Here is a 17929-nt window from a genome sequence, read left to right on the forward strand (position 1 = left end):
TTAGTTGTAAGATGGAAAAGTCATAAAAATATTCAGCCAAGAAAACAGTAAAAATGAGACAACTGTAAATATGGACTTAAAAATAGTAGTGGATATAATTCTAAAAAATTATAGTATGTATTAATGGCTTTATTGTTTTGTTTAGTTTTTTTCCTACCTATTTTTTTCAAATTTCTTTTTCTAATTGTTTACTTTATTCTGTTCTTTGCAAAATATTGAGTAGAAGTTGATTATTATCCCTGAAGATATCTTCTTGCAGAATGGTTAGGCAAAATGTGCCTTGAAATGATTGTATTGTTTCCCTACTCAATGAAACAAATATTTAAACTGATTTTATGACAAGCTTCACTAATGTGTAAGAATTAATTCATTAACTACATTATTATCATCCAGAACACAATTTCTCAATGTTCCTATTAAAAAAAAATAATTAATATGCTTATACATGAGCTACTTGAAAGGAAACTATTGAAATCACCAAGAATAACAAAATTCTTTTGTGATGTAAACAAAGGCAATTCAATAAGTGTAACTTGTTAGCAACTAATTTAACCTGAACACTACTTAGACTACCTTCAAAGCAATATGTGGTTTATAAACACATTCAGCCATGCAGAACAGGAAATGTCAAAGGAAAAGGCTAATGGTTTCATAGGAAACCTTAACAGGAACACTATATAATAAGCACCATGAGGCTTGACAGCTCTAATCTGTTGTAGGTAACCTTGAAACTTGCAAGGACAGGCTGGTATATTAGAATGTTTTGAGTAGTCATAAAATAAACTGTTCAGACTTTATGGATGTATTTGCTTAAAGCAAATTTATCAAATCAAGTCTCAAAAAGGTAACTTAAAGTAGTATCTTTGTGTAGTGTTAGCCAGAGAAAAATCTGTTTTTCTTTAGCCTCAGTTTGAACCTTTTCTATTTCCTTCTCTTCTGCATGATGCAGATCTTAATAGACATTACAGTAAGCCCTGTTAATGAAATGTTTACTCATGCTTTGAGGCATAACCCTTTGATATATAGAGTTGTTTTTTGATGAAAGTCATAAATAAAATTTGGTTGAAAGATCTCCCAACCTTCTCTCAATTGCACTTTGGACTTTTTGGAAAAAAAAAAAAAAAATTAATCTTCCTCCCTCCCATGATACCTCATTAAACAGCAAGGTATTTCTCCTCATAGACACAACTTATCAAAGCAGTTTCAAATAACTTAGGTTAATTCCATAAAAGGTTTCAGACATAGCCGTGCCTAATTCTTGGGCATATATTCACTTTAGGAAATCTGCTGTCCAAGTTGTATGCTGCTCAAGTAGCAAGCTGCCAAGGATCAATGATTATCTACACAAGGAGAAATTAAGCTCCTAACAGTTCCTGTGTACACTCATAACTGGGTGTGGTGGAAAAACGCAAACGAGTTATATGCCTCTTCAGGACTTAATGCAGTACTCTATTGTGGTACTTCTCAATTCTTCCGCACAGTACCAACTCATGCCCTAGAAAGCTTTCTTGTTTCACAGCAATGATTAAATTAAGCAATGGGAAGTTGGAGGCAATAAATTGTCAAGGGGAAGGGAAGGACTTGCTCTCTACCTCTTTACAGCAGTAAGTTCCTAGTTGTGGGCAGGGGGTTTGTCTGACTATTCTTGGGTCAGACTCCTTTCCTAGACTCCTGAAAATATAAAGCTGAGGCCTTCCTTAAACATAGTAACCAAATGGTTAGAGCAACCACTAGTCATGTGAAATAACAGAAACAGGAGCATGTATATCTATTGCCATGATTGGAATAGATATCTTGACCAAATATTTTTTAAAATATCGGTTTACTTGAAGCTGTTCCACTGGAATATATGCACAAGTGCAAAACCAGGAAATGGATCCAGATCTTCATGTGGTTCTTATCCAAACTATCAGAGTGTAGGATCACTCATACTTTCCCCAGTAAGACCACTTCAACTTTACCCACTTTGTATTCCTTTCTTTAAAGAAAAGTTCCATAGCTTCTTTAGAAGACATTTACCACATAGTACCTTAGAGACTACTGCTGAATAGGTCATCTGTCACGTGGGATAGATGTCCTCTTTCAGTTGTTCCAAATAAGGCAAAGAAAACCTAGAGGTGAAATACATTGGCCCTTGTTATGCACTTGTATTTCTAAGCACAAACTAGACCCCTACTCCTCTCTTCAGAAACCATAGTGAAAAAAAGCCCTACTTCCAAAGGAGCAATTTGCATTAATTCAAAGGTGATTATCTACACTGAATCAGATTAATTGGTTTATAAAAATGAAGAGAACTCTACTGGTTATAAAAGGAGATTATCTCCCCGTGACTAGCTCCTATAAGTACAGGATGCATGTAGTTAGAGCAGATGAATCCTAATTCGTTTTTTCTATATTTGATCTCATCCTCTACTTACTAGACTATTAAGATGAGCGCTATCTCTTCTTTGTCCTTTATATGAGTTAGACATTGAAAACTTACATTGGACAAACATTACAGACAGATGCAGAATAAGAATAGTGAGTTTCTAAGTCCTGCTGCATTTTGGAAGCTGATCAGCTGATCATTGGTTTTATCCAGAAGAAATATGGATGACTAGAGAAAAAAAAAAAAAACAAAACATAAACAAACCCACAAGGGAAACAAGCTTCCATGAATTTAGGTATTTGCAGGTTTAGGCAGCAACTGAAACTGAATTTTTAGGATCTGAGCAAGCCTATGTCTTAGAATTAGCCCCAGACAAAAGTACTACCTATGTCCCCTTCTGAATTTAGCCATTGCTTCAAAGCAAAATTTTGAAAGAAAAATGCATGGTTTAAAAGCCCACAGTAACTAGGTGTTTTTGCTAAATATCACTCTAAATGTGCAGATGAGATTTGACTGCCTCCTGATTCACATCAAAGAATAACAATACCCAATTCTGAATGTCTGTAACAAGCACATTAATTGAGCAGCCTTTTGTGTTAGAAAGATAAAGTAGACGTGACATGTTGGCATGACTCAGTTAGTAAGCTATATACTTGATTGCTTCTGGGTACTCATGTCATTACTGGTTCTGTTCTGTTGTCCCCATTCAGACAAAAGTTGCATTTGAGCACAATAGAAGATTTCAAAGATTATAAGGAGAAAGAAAGAGATTTGGATGGACAGAGTGCTAGAGACATAAAGTGTATTTTGGATAGGAGGGAAGAGAGAAGCCACATGGATATCATATTAGCCTGATTTACTGCAAAGAAAAAAAGATGAGGGAAAAAAGAAAAAAAGGGGGAAAAAAGCTGTACAATATGTATCGTTTCTTAGTGTGGACTCTGCAACTGTAGTTTTATAATAGCAATAGAAATATATATTTTTTATATTTATGTTATTAGGAAAATGACTGCCTTGAATGAGAACTTCTGAAGTCCTTACCTCTAAATTCTTATCTTGTGCAATATATGTTGACTAGTATCAGGAATATTAAAATGATTCAATAATCAGTCACAAAGAATTTTCTATATCTTTTTGAACTCTACACATGATGCTTTCTTTGCAGAGTTCTCCAGGACAACAGAGAAATGAGAAAGGAATTATATGAGTATAATTGGAACATTAGTTTCTCATAAAGAAAAATGCATTCTCTTCCCTACTGTTCAACCTTGTTTAGCAGTTAATTCTGTTTGACTTTGACTGCAGGATATCATATCATAGTGTGAAAATCTGATTTTACATAATCAGTGTATTGTTTTTACTGAAAATATGTTATCTTTACTAGCCTTGGGACAGTACTTAATTCTTTTTGCTTAGAAATTCAGAAAAGACTGAACTATAAGTATGCTGAAACTCATTAGAGCAGTATTGTTAGAACGAGAGCAACCATATTTGATTTCAGCACAGCGCAGGGGTAAAAAGAATGTATTTAGCCTAATGCTCACCTCTCATTTTGATTTTGGGTCATGTGGTTAGAAATCAACTGATACAACTTCCTTCCCACTCAAATGAGGACTGCCTTAGATCAGGTTTTTCAGAACTCAGCAAATCTGAGTGATCAAAATCTAATTTGGGTAAGCAAGCAATCCTAGTATTCTAATAGTTCATTGTGTATCACAGTTAAGAGTTAGTATTAAGGTTCAAAATATGGAAAGCACTTACCTGAGTCACTATAGAGTGGTGAGGGTAAGATGACTTCTTCAAGCCTTCGCAGACATTCCACTTTTTGCTCTCTTACAGCTTTCCTCTGACTTAGTCATCCACTAACTGCCTTTACATCCTGCAAGCCCTATGATACTCATTTTCTCTTTCAAATAGCTGTGCAATTCCACAGTGTTTAGCTAAACAGTTGCTGTATCCCAAGTGTTTCATAGTAGTAATGCAGAGAAGATTGTTACAAAAGTTGGCAGGTTTTGTTGGAAAAATAGCTTGCACTGACTTTTGTTAATTTTTATCCAAAATGTCCTCTTTAGAGGTTACAGACAACATGAAAGACTCTCCCTAGAGACTAGGAAATTTCTGGATATTACCCAGGATTGACAATTAAACAGCTGACCATTGCAGGAGGGAAAGAAGGGAACAAACCAAACATACAAACAAAACAAATCATTCTGGATGTTCTTGTTAAAAAATATGTATCATTAGTTAATGGGAAAAAAAAGTCACAATGCATGTCTCTTACAACATTCAAAAAGTGTTCCATAAAATTAGGAATATGTCTTCATGTTCCTGACGTAGACAATTCAACAAATAAAAACTTGAACATGAAAGAGGTTGCAGAGAGAGAAAAAGTAAGAGATACAAATACAGAATAAATTAGAAGACATAATGTAGAGTGGAAAGTCCAGAATAAACATACAAACACACAAACCATAAGAATCAACTGAAATTTCTCAAACCATTAAAAAGAATCTATGAAGGCAGAAATCTAATTAAAAAGAACTCAACATTTAAAAAGAATGTTTCCTTTCAAAGCATTATTTCCAATATCCTGTTCTTTCTGCCAGATGCAAACAATTTCAACCCAACAAGTTTCTAGTATATGTTCTTGTTATATTTATGCTCAGGACAACTGGTAAAATAATTCAGCATGCTAAAGGTTCTGGGAGTTTGAGATGCAAAATTATGGAATTCATTATATGGGACATTTTTTCTTCAGCTGAAAGACTGATATTGTGTTATTTGTGCCTCAAACAATGGAAATGTATAATAGAGCAGGGTCTTTAGCCAAAGGTGTAAACTTTGTTAGATATGTAGAGTATTTGTTTTAAGTGAGAAATAACAGATGTGTGGCAAGGTTGGTTTTCCACTAAGTAGTTATGGATGTGAAAAGAAACCTTTATTGTATGTTAGTTCAATGTTGTTGTTTGTGGTGTTGGCCCTGGAGCCCAAAGGACAAAGAAGTAAAATTATTCCTTTTTCTCTTTATTAATAGAGATCTGTCACCATATTATATGTAGCACATAAAGATTTGTAATTGCTTTGGAGAGATACTCTACCAAAGGTCCTCAGTGGGATTTTTGTAGAAAGCAAAATATAGCCATCAGACAGTAGGTATTTCTCTTGTTTGGAGTTCAGTCTCTGAGTGTTTGGTCATGCATATTGACTTGAAATTGATATTAACCAAAAAAATGGAAACACCTTTAAAGATTGGAATATAAAGTAGAAAACAAGAAAACCCAAAGGGAAGCTGAATATGGTTATAAAAAAATCAAATTAAACTTAATTTGACTGTGTCAGTTTAGGAAAAATATATCTCTGAAGCCCTTGGATTAACAAAGAGAAAAGGGGAAAACTAAGAAGGAGCATCTTGCAAAGTTGTTAAATGATTGATTTGTGTCAACTTCCAGCATCGGGAAGTTGAGAAGATATGTGCTTTGGAACTGCTCTCTCCCAGGTAATGAAGATGAGTTGTTGTCAGGTAATGAGAAATCAGATGGAGCCCAAAGTGATATATTAAAGAGCAAACATTCATAGAAGCAGATGGTTCTCACCTGAGAGTTCTTTGGGAGGACTTAAAATGAAATAGCTTAGTTACTAGCAAAGTTGTGCAATCAGTCACACAGCTACGACAACACAGAAAGAAACTGTAGATTCAAACAATGTAGCTATTTTAATACCAATGTATTTGGGATGATTCAGGGAATTACAAAACAATGAGCCGTGGCTTAGTATTTAGGAAGCTGGTTGAAACGATGATAAAAGGTACAGGTAAAACAGCAGAATGAGCATAAGAAACCAAACTAACAGGCAAACTACATTTCTGGTCCACTTGAAGTCTCTGAATAGATTGACAAATTCTGGATTAGGAGAAAAACAGCAAACATATTGTACTTAGACTTTCAAGAATTCCTTAGCAAGTGCTTTCACTAAAGACTGTTAATGACTGTATGGTGAGAGGTGATATTGGTGGTTGATTAAAAAAAAAAAAAAAAAAAAAAAGTTGAGATAAGAGAAAGATTGCAGGAGGTAAGGGTTTTTTTCAACATGGCAAAAAGTGAAACAGCTAAGAGAGTAGCCTGGCAGGTTATAATGCTATCCCTCACAGTAATTGCTGGCAATACGGTAGCAGGCTATGTTTAATATTACCATAATGTGGTATGTCTTTTTTTTTTTTGTTCTTGATCATATAAAATAAAATGTGAGTTATTTTTTTAAGAAATGTTCTGGAGATTAAAAAATACATTACCATCTCTAATACATTTCATGCTTTACACCAAGAAAAACTTTACAAGCTTGCAGAATTCTACTGAAGTGGAAACATTATACACAACAAAACAAAAGCAACTGAAGAACAGATAGAAATGTCACGACAGGTGTAAGTAAGAATTCTGCTCAGGGTATTAATTGAAGTAGAGTTCTTCATATGCATAAGTGTTTGCAGATTCAGACCCTTAATATAGGCAATCAGATTGCTAATTATGGTGAAAATATGAGTATAGTTATGAGCTGAATAAACACAAACCTAGGCCTTCCCAATGTACCTGCTTCTCAGTCAGATATAGAATAGTTTACTCCTAATTCTCACCTGTCAGATAATGGAAGTGAATACAAGTAAAATTACTGTGCTTAACATGAGTAGAAAAGGCATAGTCTTAATTTATTTTGTTTGTAGACTTTTTGTTTGCTTTACAATGTTAACTAAATACAGAAACTTATTTTTAAGTGTTAATGTGAAGTTTCTATTTGGAGATGGATTCTTCCTTTTTACCTGTGCATTACTACTTCAGATTTGCTTTTAGAAGAATTCTCCTATGACTGGGTTTTGGATTCTTACGTTGCACTTAGTAGATGGCAGTGACTGCAGTATACTCTGGGTTCCTGGTCCCCTCTATGTCTACAAAAAGCAAATGCTGGAGCACTGCGTGCACATGACAACCTCCAACATGCATTCAGCAGAGAGTGTCTGTTGAACTCAAGTCTTAATCTAGCATGGATCCAAGAAATGGCTGAGACTTGTTCTTGTACCCCAAAAGACAAACCTATTGCAGCTTTGATAAGCAAAGATACTGTTAGGCATGCACGTAGGCAGGAATGGAAGTGAGCATCTTATCTAAAAATGATCATGACATTGACATAGCACTCAGCATGCACAATTCTCTGCTGCAATTGAAATCAATTAAGTTAATGTGCTTTGTTTTCAAGGTTATATTTTAAATACTGGGAATTGTACACATATAATTATAAATGGTGTTTTAAAATGTTAAAAAATAAATAATAGAAAAAATATGAAGGAAATGTCCATAAAAATACATTTAGAAAGTCAAAAAAAGTGATTATTAGTAAGGATTGGGTTTTTATCCCAAAATGTGTTCTAGGAGCAATAGATAATAAAAATTTTACTTGGTCTTAAAATTGAAAGAGCTGACAAATCTCTGTGTCAGTTATTTTTTAACTTCCTGACGTGATTGTGCTGAAGCCTCAGGAAGAAAACAAATAAGTTTTGTTTTGTTTTGTTTTGTTTTCACTATAGTCATCGCGACCAAAAGTAAAAAGGAAAAAAAAAAAGAAAAAAAAGAGCAACAGAAATGTTACAGCTAAGATAGCTGCTGATGAAGACACTCAATATCTTAGAAAGATAAATTAATTATGATGTACTTGCAAAATATTAAACCAGAAAATAATAATTTCAAGTATATAAAAGTGAATTCCTATAAAATTATTTAAGAATCTTGATATAGTGAAAATCAATATTTTTATTGTGTTGTATAAATGAAAAGATGCATATTCCAAATCATCAGAAAAATGGTATTGAATCAATTTCTGCCCATTTTGAATAACATAAGTGCTATCTCAGAATTACATTGTAAAGCCCAAGTTTACTGTAACAGAGAAACAAGCTAAAGAAATCTTCATTAGAGAAAAAAACAAACAACAAAAAACAAAATCCCACTCAAACCCCCAAAACCTATGGGAAGAAGAGATCCAGTGTGAATGTGGACTCTTTGTGCTTCTGATTGGTTTTACATTCCTCCTGCAAAAATGTTTAGCTAAACTTTCTGATATCTTCAAGGTGGTGTACCCAGACCAAAAAGGACCAAACAGCCTTGAAGTACCTAAAGCTATAGAAATATATTAGTATATTATTAAACAGGATAGTCTTCTTATTTTAATGATATTAGTCTTGTCACTGCAATTTGGATAATGTAAAATGTTTTCAAGAAACATAAGACTCAATCATTATTGTCAACACTTACAGTTTTCCCTGGGCTTTTATGTAGCATAAGAGAACATGGCTCCTTTTCATGTACTTCATGGACTCAGAAACAACAGAAATTTTAGTGTAATAGCCCTATGTATTATGGTTTCTCTGACAGCCTAGTGCCAGTTTATAGAATTACGCTGGCTGTAATTTTTATTATTGTTGCATTTATTGTTTGAAATGTGAGTCAGAATAGAAAGAACTGGTAGCAGACAGTTGAATTTTTTAAAGATATGCAGAATTTAAACTTCAAAGGATAAACTTCCTCAAGACTGTAGAATAAATTAGAAGGCTAACCTACCTGAAAATACTTTATTAGTGTTCGCAAACTGATATCTCAGTTCTGACTTTTCCTGACTAAACTGATTATATCTGCTCATGTTATTTAAATACATTATGCAAAGTCCTTGAGAAGAAAAATGAGGCAACCTCCAACTTTTTTTCCTAAAATATGTAGCTTTAAAGATTTACAGTTTATTTCTTTCCCTCACAGATTATAGTTCATTATAGTGTCACTGTCATGATTGTGATATCAGTTCACAGTCACTAATAAGGCAATTTTAAAATGAGAGGCCTTTGAATTTAGCTGTAGAAAAGGTTTCTGGAAGGATGAAGAGGTAAATAGCACTCCTTTTTTGATTGCAATTGTATTCAACTGACAGATTAAAATATCCTAGACCTTTATCCATTTGCAATGTTTTATTACTGGTAATGATATGTTAAAAGTACTAACTTTCCCAACCAGTTCCCTAAAGAGAATACTTAACTATATTTTCTATGAAAACACACAAATTTCCTCCTAAGCAACCAAAAGTAGACAAATTTCCAGACTGAAAGCATACACTGGTAACCAGCATGAATAGTCATGTTTGGGGGAAAAAAGTCAACAAAACTTCACACCCGTAAATGATGAGAAAATCATACCTGCTTTCCAATTGCCACCTATGGCTAGAAAAGCATAGGAAAACATAAATATTGAAATAGAAACATCTGAAAAAATAGGAGAACTCCACAAAACCTATTAGTCCAAAGTTACAAAAATTAAAACAAAACATGGATTGCATAATTTTTACTGCAAAGATTCTGATTGTTAGGCCTCTTAGGTGTAGTTTTACAATTGTATTACATTACAGAAAATGCAAACATTTAACCACCTTGGAGAGCCTCACTGTAACTTTGTGGAACGGTTCCTGTATGATTGATACCCTTTCAGCAGAACCATTAAAGTGTGCTTCAGGGACTACACGGAATACAACAGATTCTTTAATCCAGTGGTTTGGGGAGTTGTAAGGCTTAAAGCCCATTATCACCAGCTTCTCTAGGTTATAAATTCTTTAACAGCAATAAATGACAAAAATTTCCAGAAGCTATACTGCTGAATTAGTAGTCAACAAACGTAAGCTACCCTCTCACCTTTCATTATATTAATATCACTGTCTTTACAATGGGACAAAGAGAATGGATTTTTCACTTATAAAAAGATGGTTTAATCACTTGAGTATTTAGTCTTAGACACAAAAAGTACTAACAAATAAAACTTATTTTCTGATTCCATTAACAGAGTTTGTTGATATGCAATCACATTTTCTTTCAGTAAATAGTAGGGCCATTGTGTGCATTTTAACTACTTCTTGCAGTGTGTTCTCACAAGTATAATTACCACACAATGAAGACGTAACAAAAAAACCCAAAAATGGTGATAAACATCCTTAGCATTTACAGGTGGAAAGTCTTAGGTGAGGAGTGAATCAGATGGTATAAATACAGTGATTATCAACTTTATAATAGTGATAGTGGAATTTGAAGTATTTTAGACAGTATTCAGGTCCCCAGAACTTGGGATGGGAAGTTTGTATTTCCAAGACTCCATATCTTGTATGTGCATATAAAATTCCCACACATCTAAGACACATGCAAATGTTTCACCTAAACATTTAAATATGCATGCTTTTACCCCATTTTCCATACTTTTGCAACCTCACTTACTGCTGCACTCAAACTCTAACAGCTAACAGTTATTGAGACTCTCAAGCAACTGTAAGCTGTTGGTGCCTTTGTCAGATGAGTCCTCTGCAGAAAGCAGAGGCAAAACTTCCTAGTTTTCAGGAAATCAAACACAATTCATGCCTCCATCCCATTCTACAGTCAGGATGAGAAGCGGTATGTTGTCAATACACCAGCTGTTCATATGCCAGACAGCAGAGATACAAGTTTCACTTGCTGGAACACATGCACACTTGGCTGTCAGAGAGGAATTCTTACGTTGTGGGAAAACCAGGAAGAGATAAAAAGGCACACAGAAAGGATCTCATGGTGCTGCAGGGAGAGGGAAGTAGGAGTATGCATTTGTATTCTTCTACTGCCTCACTTGATTCCACTCGCTTACATTGAGCAAAGAGAATTGAAAGAAAACACAGTAGAAGGCGGCAGAATGCACTGTCCACCAAGTTAATCAAGTTAGACAATGTGCCAAACACCTTTGCAATGTGTATATCAACATGCAATAGAAGAAGATCAAAGCCAGGTTTGGCACATTTCTGGGTTAGCACATGACTCTGTTAGATGACACAATAAATCCTTTCATTGCTTCCTCCTTTCCAGCACGCATTTCCCATATATTCCAAGGTCGCTACAGTCACCTAGAAGGACTGGACTCTTCCCATCTCATTTGACTGTTTAAAAAGGAAAGCTGTGGGCCAGTTCTAATGGCAAAGGAGAATAATTCTACCCTTTCCATGCTACCATTTCTTAGACTGCACATGGTATGATTATGAAATAAGATTTAACCACTCCAAAAGACTGCCTTCCAGAAAACAATATGCCTTCATGATACAAGAGGGAAAGGATAAGGAAAAGGAGAGGAAGGGGGAAGAAGTGAAGGGAGCTGTAATTCCCCAGAATTTTTCAGACCTGTACTCGCACGCACGCACATGTACACATACTTGCACACACACAGAGTCCATCTGGACTATGGGTTCTTTCAAGTGCATGTGAAGGCAGCAGCCGCCATTCTGCCTTCATTGCTGCCCCTAAAGCCACCTTAACTGCACTCCTCCCTTTCTCCCAGTCCATGGGTTGTCATCCATAGTGCTATCCAAATGGTCCTGTCCTGTGATACTGGCAGCATCCTCAATATTGCACAGGGTCGTATCTGCTTAGAGAATGGACTGTTAAGATGGTAAAATGCGATGTTTTTCTCTTATACCTAAACATCTGATTTCAAATACAATGGTGACATCTATTTTGTGAAATTTAAGAAAATCAGGAACTGATTACAACCACTTGCTGGCTGATCATTAACCCTACTGAACTACTAAATCTCTTTCAGACTTCATTTTGGACCCCTGGAACTACATATTCTCAAAAATGTATCTGCTATATAAAGGGAAAAATACCCTAGACAGCATCTGTACTATTAAGCTGGTATCACCTAGTGTCAGATGCAGAGATTTTTTTTTTTTTAATCCTTTTTTATGTATTGCATAGTCATAGTTAATGTGTAATAATTAATCATTTAGGTAAGGGATAAACATCTGTTCATTAGCAAAGAACTTTCACATCCCTCAGACAGTATTTGAGAGACAGAATGGTGGAAGGATTAAGAACTGAAACAGGAGACCAACACTGAGATATTTCTGAAGTGTCAAAGCACGCTAAAAGGACAGTTTGGGTGAGCTGATTAGCTGTTCCCTGACATTAAAGTCTTTGATGGCTGCTCTGATTTTTCAAGAGTTCAACATCTGCTTTCAGGTGGAAAGATAACCAATAAGAAGCAGAGAGTATACAGAATTTTTAACTAATTTTACATCTATTATGTATATACCTTTTTCCCTACAAGTTAAATTGTGTGGGTTTGTTACCATTATGTGTAATGATATTAAGAAAGTCCAAGAGATAGCTCAGTCTATGGTATGAATCACATTATTTTCCACCTTTCTAGCACACTCATGCACCACAGAGAGACCAGTTCCATCCAGAAGTATGTTTGGTTCTGGATACACACTGAAAGAGGATTAGACCAATAGAGTTCTGACTTATCAGTGAAATTATCAGTCATCTGCAAAAAAAGACTAAAAGTGAAGCAAGTGTTAAGGTTCATACAGCAGCGATGTTCAGAGCTATTTTAAAGGGAAATAACCTCTCCCTGGAAAAAAAAAAAAAAAAAAAAAGTAATTTCAGCCTCTAGATCTCTGGCAAAGGTGTTGCAAACTCTTCACAGGTAAAAGCATCAGTTCAGCAAAAGGTCATCAACTATTTATTTCCATTTATCTTCAGACCTCTAGAAAAAACCAGGGTGTTGTAGGTCATTGTGACAGGAAGTAACAGTGCTGGTGTATCACTTTCTCCAGTGAAATTATTCTTCTAGAAAACATGAAAATCCTCATTGACCCTCACAAACTTCTTGTTATCCCCACTGGACCAATGGACCAATTGGAGTATCTCTTATAAAATTATGTTCCAAGTCCTACAGTTTTTTGGTTTTTGTTTTTTAAATCTATGGTATGCAAGTTAAAATGCCTGGGGCTACCAGCTCACTGGACTAAGCTTCCAAGACTAGCAAATGTGCAGCTGGGCACGTGAAAGGACTTCGTCTTCTGCTTATGCTGGCAGTTTCATGACATAACAGCCCTCAGGACATAAGCCTGCAGCAAAAGCTGTTATGTGAATGAACTCGTGGGTGAACAGGCATGACATTTGAAATCTTTCCATCTAGAACACGTTTGGGCTTACTAGAAATCCCTCAGCAAGGCTCCTGCAGCTGCTGTGAAACAATGGTTATCACAGTGAAGACTGCTGCTGCAGCTGGGAGCAGCTAGAGAACTGGTGCATTTGAGGAGGCTGGGGAGATCCTGGCAACAAGCACCAGATGTTTCACCAAACCACTGTGTCTGGCTCATTGGAAAAACGATTGGGCCAATAACTAATTAAGCAGTTACCTTCCAGTAACTACTGCCAATATGAGAAGCAAAGAAGGAACTCTAATATCTATAAAGTAGGAGCTGGAACATGCAATATACTATAAAACATAATTTCTTTTCTTTTATATTCCATCTCTGCATTACATTTTAACATATTAAGTGTAGAATAAAAATCTATTTTGGTTTGGTTTGTTTTTTTCTGCTTGATCTACCTTTCTTGGTCCATTTTGTCCACACAGGCCTCTCTGCTGGGATGTGCCATAGGGAACTATTAGCTTTTTGACAATGTTGACACTTCATGCCTCAAAATCCTGAGAAAGAAAGCTAAAATTTTGGTATTTTCAGGAAGTCACAAGGGGAGAAACATTAGGAGTGTCTGCTGAGCCTCTGTTTGTGTGTCCCTCTAGATACCTGTTGCTGTCCTGTCTATCAGTCAATACTTCTGGGTTATGAAAGATGTATTATAATTAGTGGAAGAAATGCCATTGCATTTTGAAGATGTGAAAGACTTGCTTTATTCAGAGTCATCCCAGTGCTAAAGTGGGGTTAATGATCACTTTAGGAATCTGCAAGTTCAGAAAGGTTAAGCATGATCTTATGTAGGGAGAGAAAAAAGAAACTTACGTTCATTGTTCATGTTGGCAGAGCTACAATTAGCTTTGACATATCATCTTTCAAACCTGCATCTGTTGCTGGATTGAAATGAAATAGCAGTGAGGTTGCTTAGACATGTTGGGGGATGAGCCTGAAAAAGAAGCCAGAAGAGGACTACAGGTACTTACTAATGAGAGGTGACTGATGAGTACTCTGTTGCTGTCTGGGTGCTTGATTGCTACCTTTATATGTCTGAGAGAAGTTTCTTTCTAGGACTGGCCAGAAATCATAGCTACCTCATGGATGCAAATGTTTTGCAGGTATTAAGAAAGTAGTGGGAGAAGTAGTAGTAATGTATCATTAATAACCTTCAGATACCTTCAACAACTGCTAATCTTGGTCAGGCGAAGATAGTCAGGACGTATTAAAGAATCACTTTTCCATGTTGTCCTATAATGTGATCATATTAAAAGTAGATTATTTAAAAATTTGTTTTTATTTTTTAAAAGCGTTGTTGCTCTGAGACTCTTCATTTCAGCCAATTCTCTTTTGGTTTTTAAGTTCTGCATTCTCAGGTGCATACCTCATATTGTTTATGTTATAGATCAGTAAGCACGCTTGTGAGCAATTGCCAAATACAGGATCATTAAAAGTTACACACAACTGATGATGCTGGAATAAGCCTTCTACTTGGAATAAAAAGCAGAGCTGTTTTCTTTTTGGTTTTTGTTAATTTCCTTTTTCAAAGGGAATTTTCTCCTTTTCCCCTCCCATTACTTAAAAAGATTTCCCAAAAGGCTTGTGGTTGCCCAAAGTATCTGTTTTGACAGTAGAATTCTGATTTTTGTAGTTTACCTTTCTTTCTTTTTACTCCCTTCCATATCCTATTTGGAGGAGGGAACTGTTTGGTTTTTTTGCAGTTGACTACATGTTTGAATAACACACAGATTCCATCATTTCTGTATGCATATCGGCTATCCTTCCTTCCATTAGATATGTTGTCTAATAACTTTTAGAAAAGTAACTGACTCATGCAAAGAAAACTGACACTCTGGTTCTATCACTAACTCCTTCCAAAAATTTAAAGGTTATTGAAAAAATACAGTGTCACAAAGCAAAACATTAAAGCAGTAGTAAATGAAACAGCAAAGAAAATAAATTGGATGGGGGATATAAACATGGATATCATACATTTTCTGCCATTACAGGGCAGAAGGGAAAGAAAGAAAAGAAGAAAGGAAAAAAGGAAGAAAACAAAACCAAAACATGGTAGGTAGTAATTATGGTAATCTCCAATGTCTGTGAAAATAATAACAGACAAAAATATCATTTTTCAACAGAAAACCACAAGAACCACTGTGAAGGAAAAATCTAGGTAGAAATTAGTGACAGCTTTTGTTTTTCAAAAAGAACAGAAAACTCTCAATACCTCATGCAACATTGCAACAGATGTCTGGAGAAAAATAATGGAAGTAAACTTTGTTAGTAGCAGTTTTGAATTGTTATTTGGTGTGACATTGAACCTATCATCAAATTAAAATTGAATAAATTAGAAAAGATACATCTTTGGGGGAAAAAACTTCTTTTTCTTACTTCCCAATCATCTGAAATTCTTTCTCAGCTATCCTTCCTCTAATAAATCATTCAATGCCCACCTGCGTATGTGAGGGAAGGAAAAAAAAAAGTGAGAGAAGCTGAAAAAATCATAAAAGGGCATCATCACAGCCTTCAGTAGAACGAGCTTGACTGGCTGTTTCAAGGTTAGTGACATTACTTCATCTGATAGTCGTAAAAGTGATATACCTAGAGAATCAACCATCTGCAAAGGCTTGAAATAGGAAGGGTTCATCCCCTGAATGATTTTTGTCTTTGTATGTAGTTTTTAGCAAGCCTCCACAGAAGCTAAATTTATGGATGCATCTGACACTGGTGCCCAAGATCTTCACACCATGTTTGTTTTGGGTTTTTTTGGTTGGGTTTGGCTTTTTTGGTTTTTTTTTTTTTTTCCTTGAATGACTTTCTGGCTCCTTCTCTGACAGTTAGCAGACTGCAATGTGCAATTCCCATGGTCTATCTCTGGCTTCTTCTTATTAGTGTTGGAGACCTAGGTTCCCAAAGTGATGCACAAATGAGCACTAGCTGCAATGGTGAAATACAGACAAGCAAAGAAAAGCCTTTTCCCATCTTTCACCTTCCCACTCCATGCTCACTCTATGCTGGGAGGGAGCATAGCCAGGACAGCTGGGTGATGGGTTAGGAAACTTGTCCCAAGATAAAATATAAGTATTTTTTGTACTATTTCTAGGACCCTGTGCTCCAAGAAAAACACCAGACAAGTCTCTGTATTCCACCTTGACAGTGCATGAGCATGGATATTTGCATATGCATGACTGCACATGCATGTATCTCTCTATAACAGGAGGGGCTCCAAAAATTTGGAGGATCATTCACAGGATACCTGGACTACAGAACTTATGAGTCAGAGGGGTTCTCTCCTGCCTCTTTAGAAACTTTAAACACAAGTGCTGTCCCTCAGTAAAGCTTAGGTTTTGCTGCTTCAAGGTTATTGGTAGTTTAATGATCACTTTATTGGTCCCATGATCAATATCAGATGTATTTTGAAGAGTGGTTTTAGTAGTCCTCCTGAGTTCACAGGGTTCCCCTGAGAAACAGTTTTTGCTCCTTACCTTTTCTGTTGTCACAGCTAATAAAAACTTGCAGTAACTGACATGTATGTGTTGTCTTCAATGACTGGGCCAACACAATATTAAACTCTGGGGTTTTTTTTGTGTTAGTAAAAAGTTATAGATTATGTCTAATAATAAAGCCACTGTTATTACCCTTAATGCTGAAATTCTATAGTGTGCCTAACTTCTCAAATTAATCCTCCTAAAATGTGCACCTTACCTTCTATTCTACGTCATCTTCCCTCATTACTTAAAAAAAGATTAGTTGCCAGACTCCATCATTTATGGCTGTTTGCTGCCTGATCTTCAGTTCCTAACAACTGTGCTGCACCTTTTGAAATTGTTTCTGTCTTGAAATTGAGAGCAATCATAATCCTTTTGCTATATCATACCCATATGTGTGTGAACATGAAGGGTAATGAATGTTTCACCCTTGCCTCCTACTCCAGCTTTCTTTTATGGTTGATGATCTTATTTAGCTCTTACATAATTACCTTTTGGTTTGATGAGATTCTTTTGTAAAAATGCCTTTACTGTTCCAAGTTAAATTTGATAAAGTAATGGAATTAAAGTGCTCTTATTTTTGAACTTGAATTTTAGATATTTGCCAAATAAGACTGGTTAAATACAATATAAGAAATAAAGTAATATTTGTGGATTTTCTGTGTGTGTATGCTTATTAATTGTCTCCCCATTTTTAGATATTTTCAAACAAGTCTTTAGCTTTTCTGAAATTTAAATTTTAGTTGCTTAGTTTCATCTCCTTCATTCTATTCCTTGCGTATTTTTTGGCTCTTCCATGTTATCATTAGAACATTTTATTGTCTTCATTGCATATCATGTTGATGAAGACAAGTATTTATTGCATACATAGCAAGATATATATTACATAGCTTCATGTCTTTTAAAGATATTTATAGCTGCTGTACTAATTTCTATTAAATGAATACCTAGAAAATTCCATTTAGAATAGGGACTCATTGTGATGAATGCAGTTCTGACATCCAAGTGTGAGAAGGAACTGATATGTGGAAAAATGTTTTGATATATCCAAGAATAT

The sequence above is a fragment of the Pelecanus crispus genome, chromosome 1, assembly GCF_030463565.1.
Source record: "Pelecanus crispus isolate bPelCri1 chromosome 1, bPelCri1.pri, whole genome shotgun sequence".
NCBI lineage: Eukaryota > Metazoa > Chordata > Aves > Pelecaniformes > Pelecanidae > Pelecanus > Pelecanus crispus.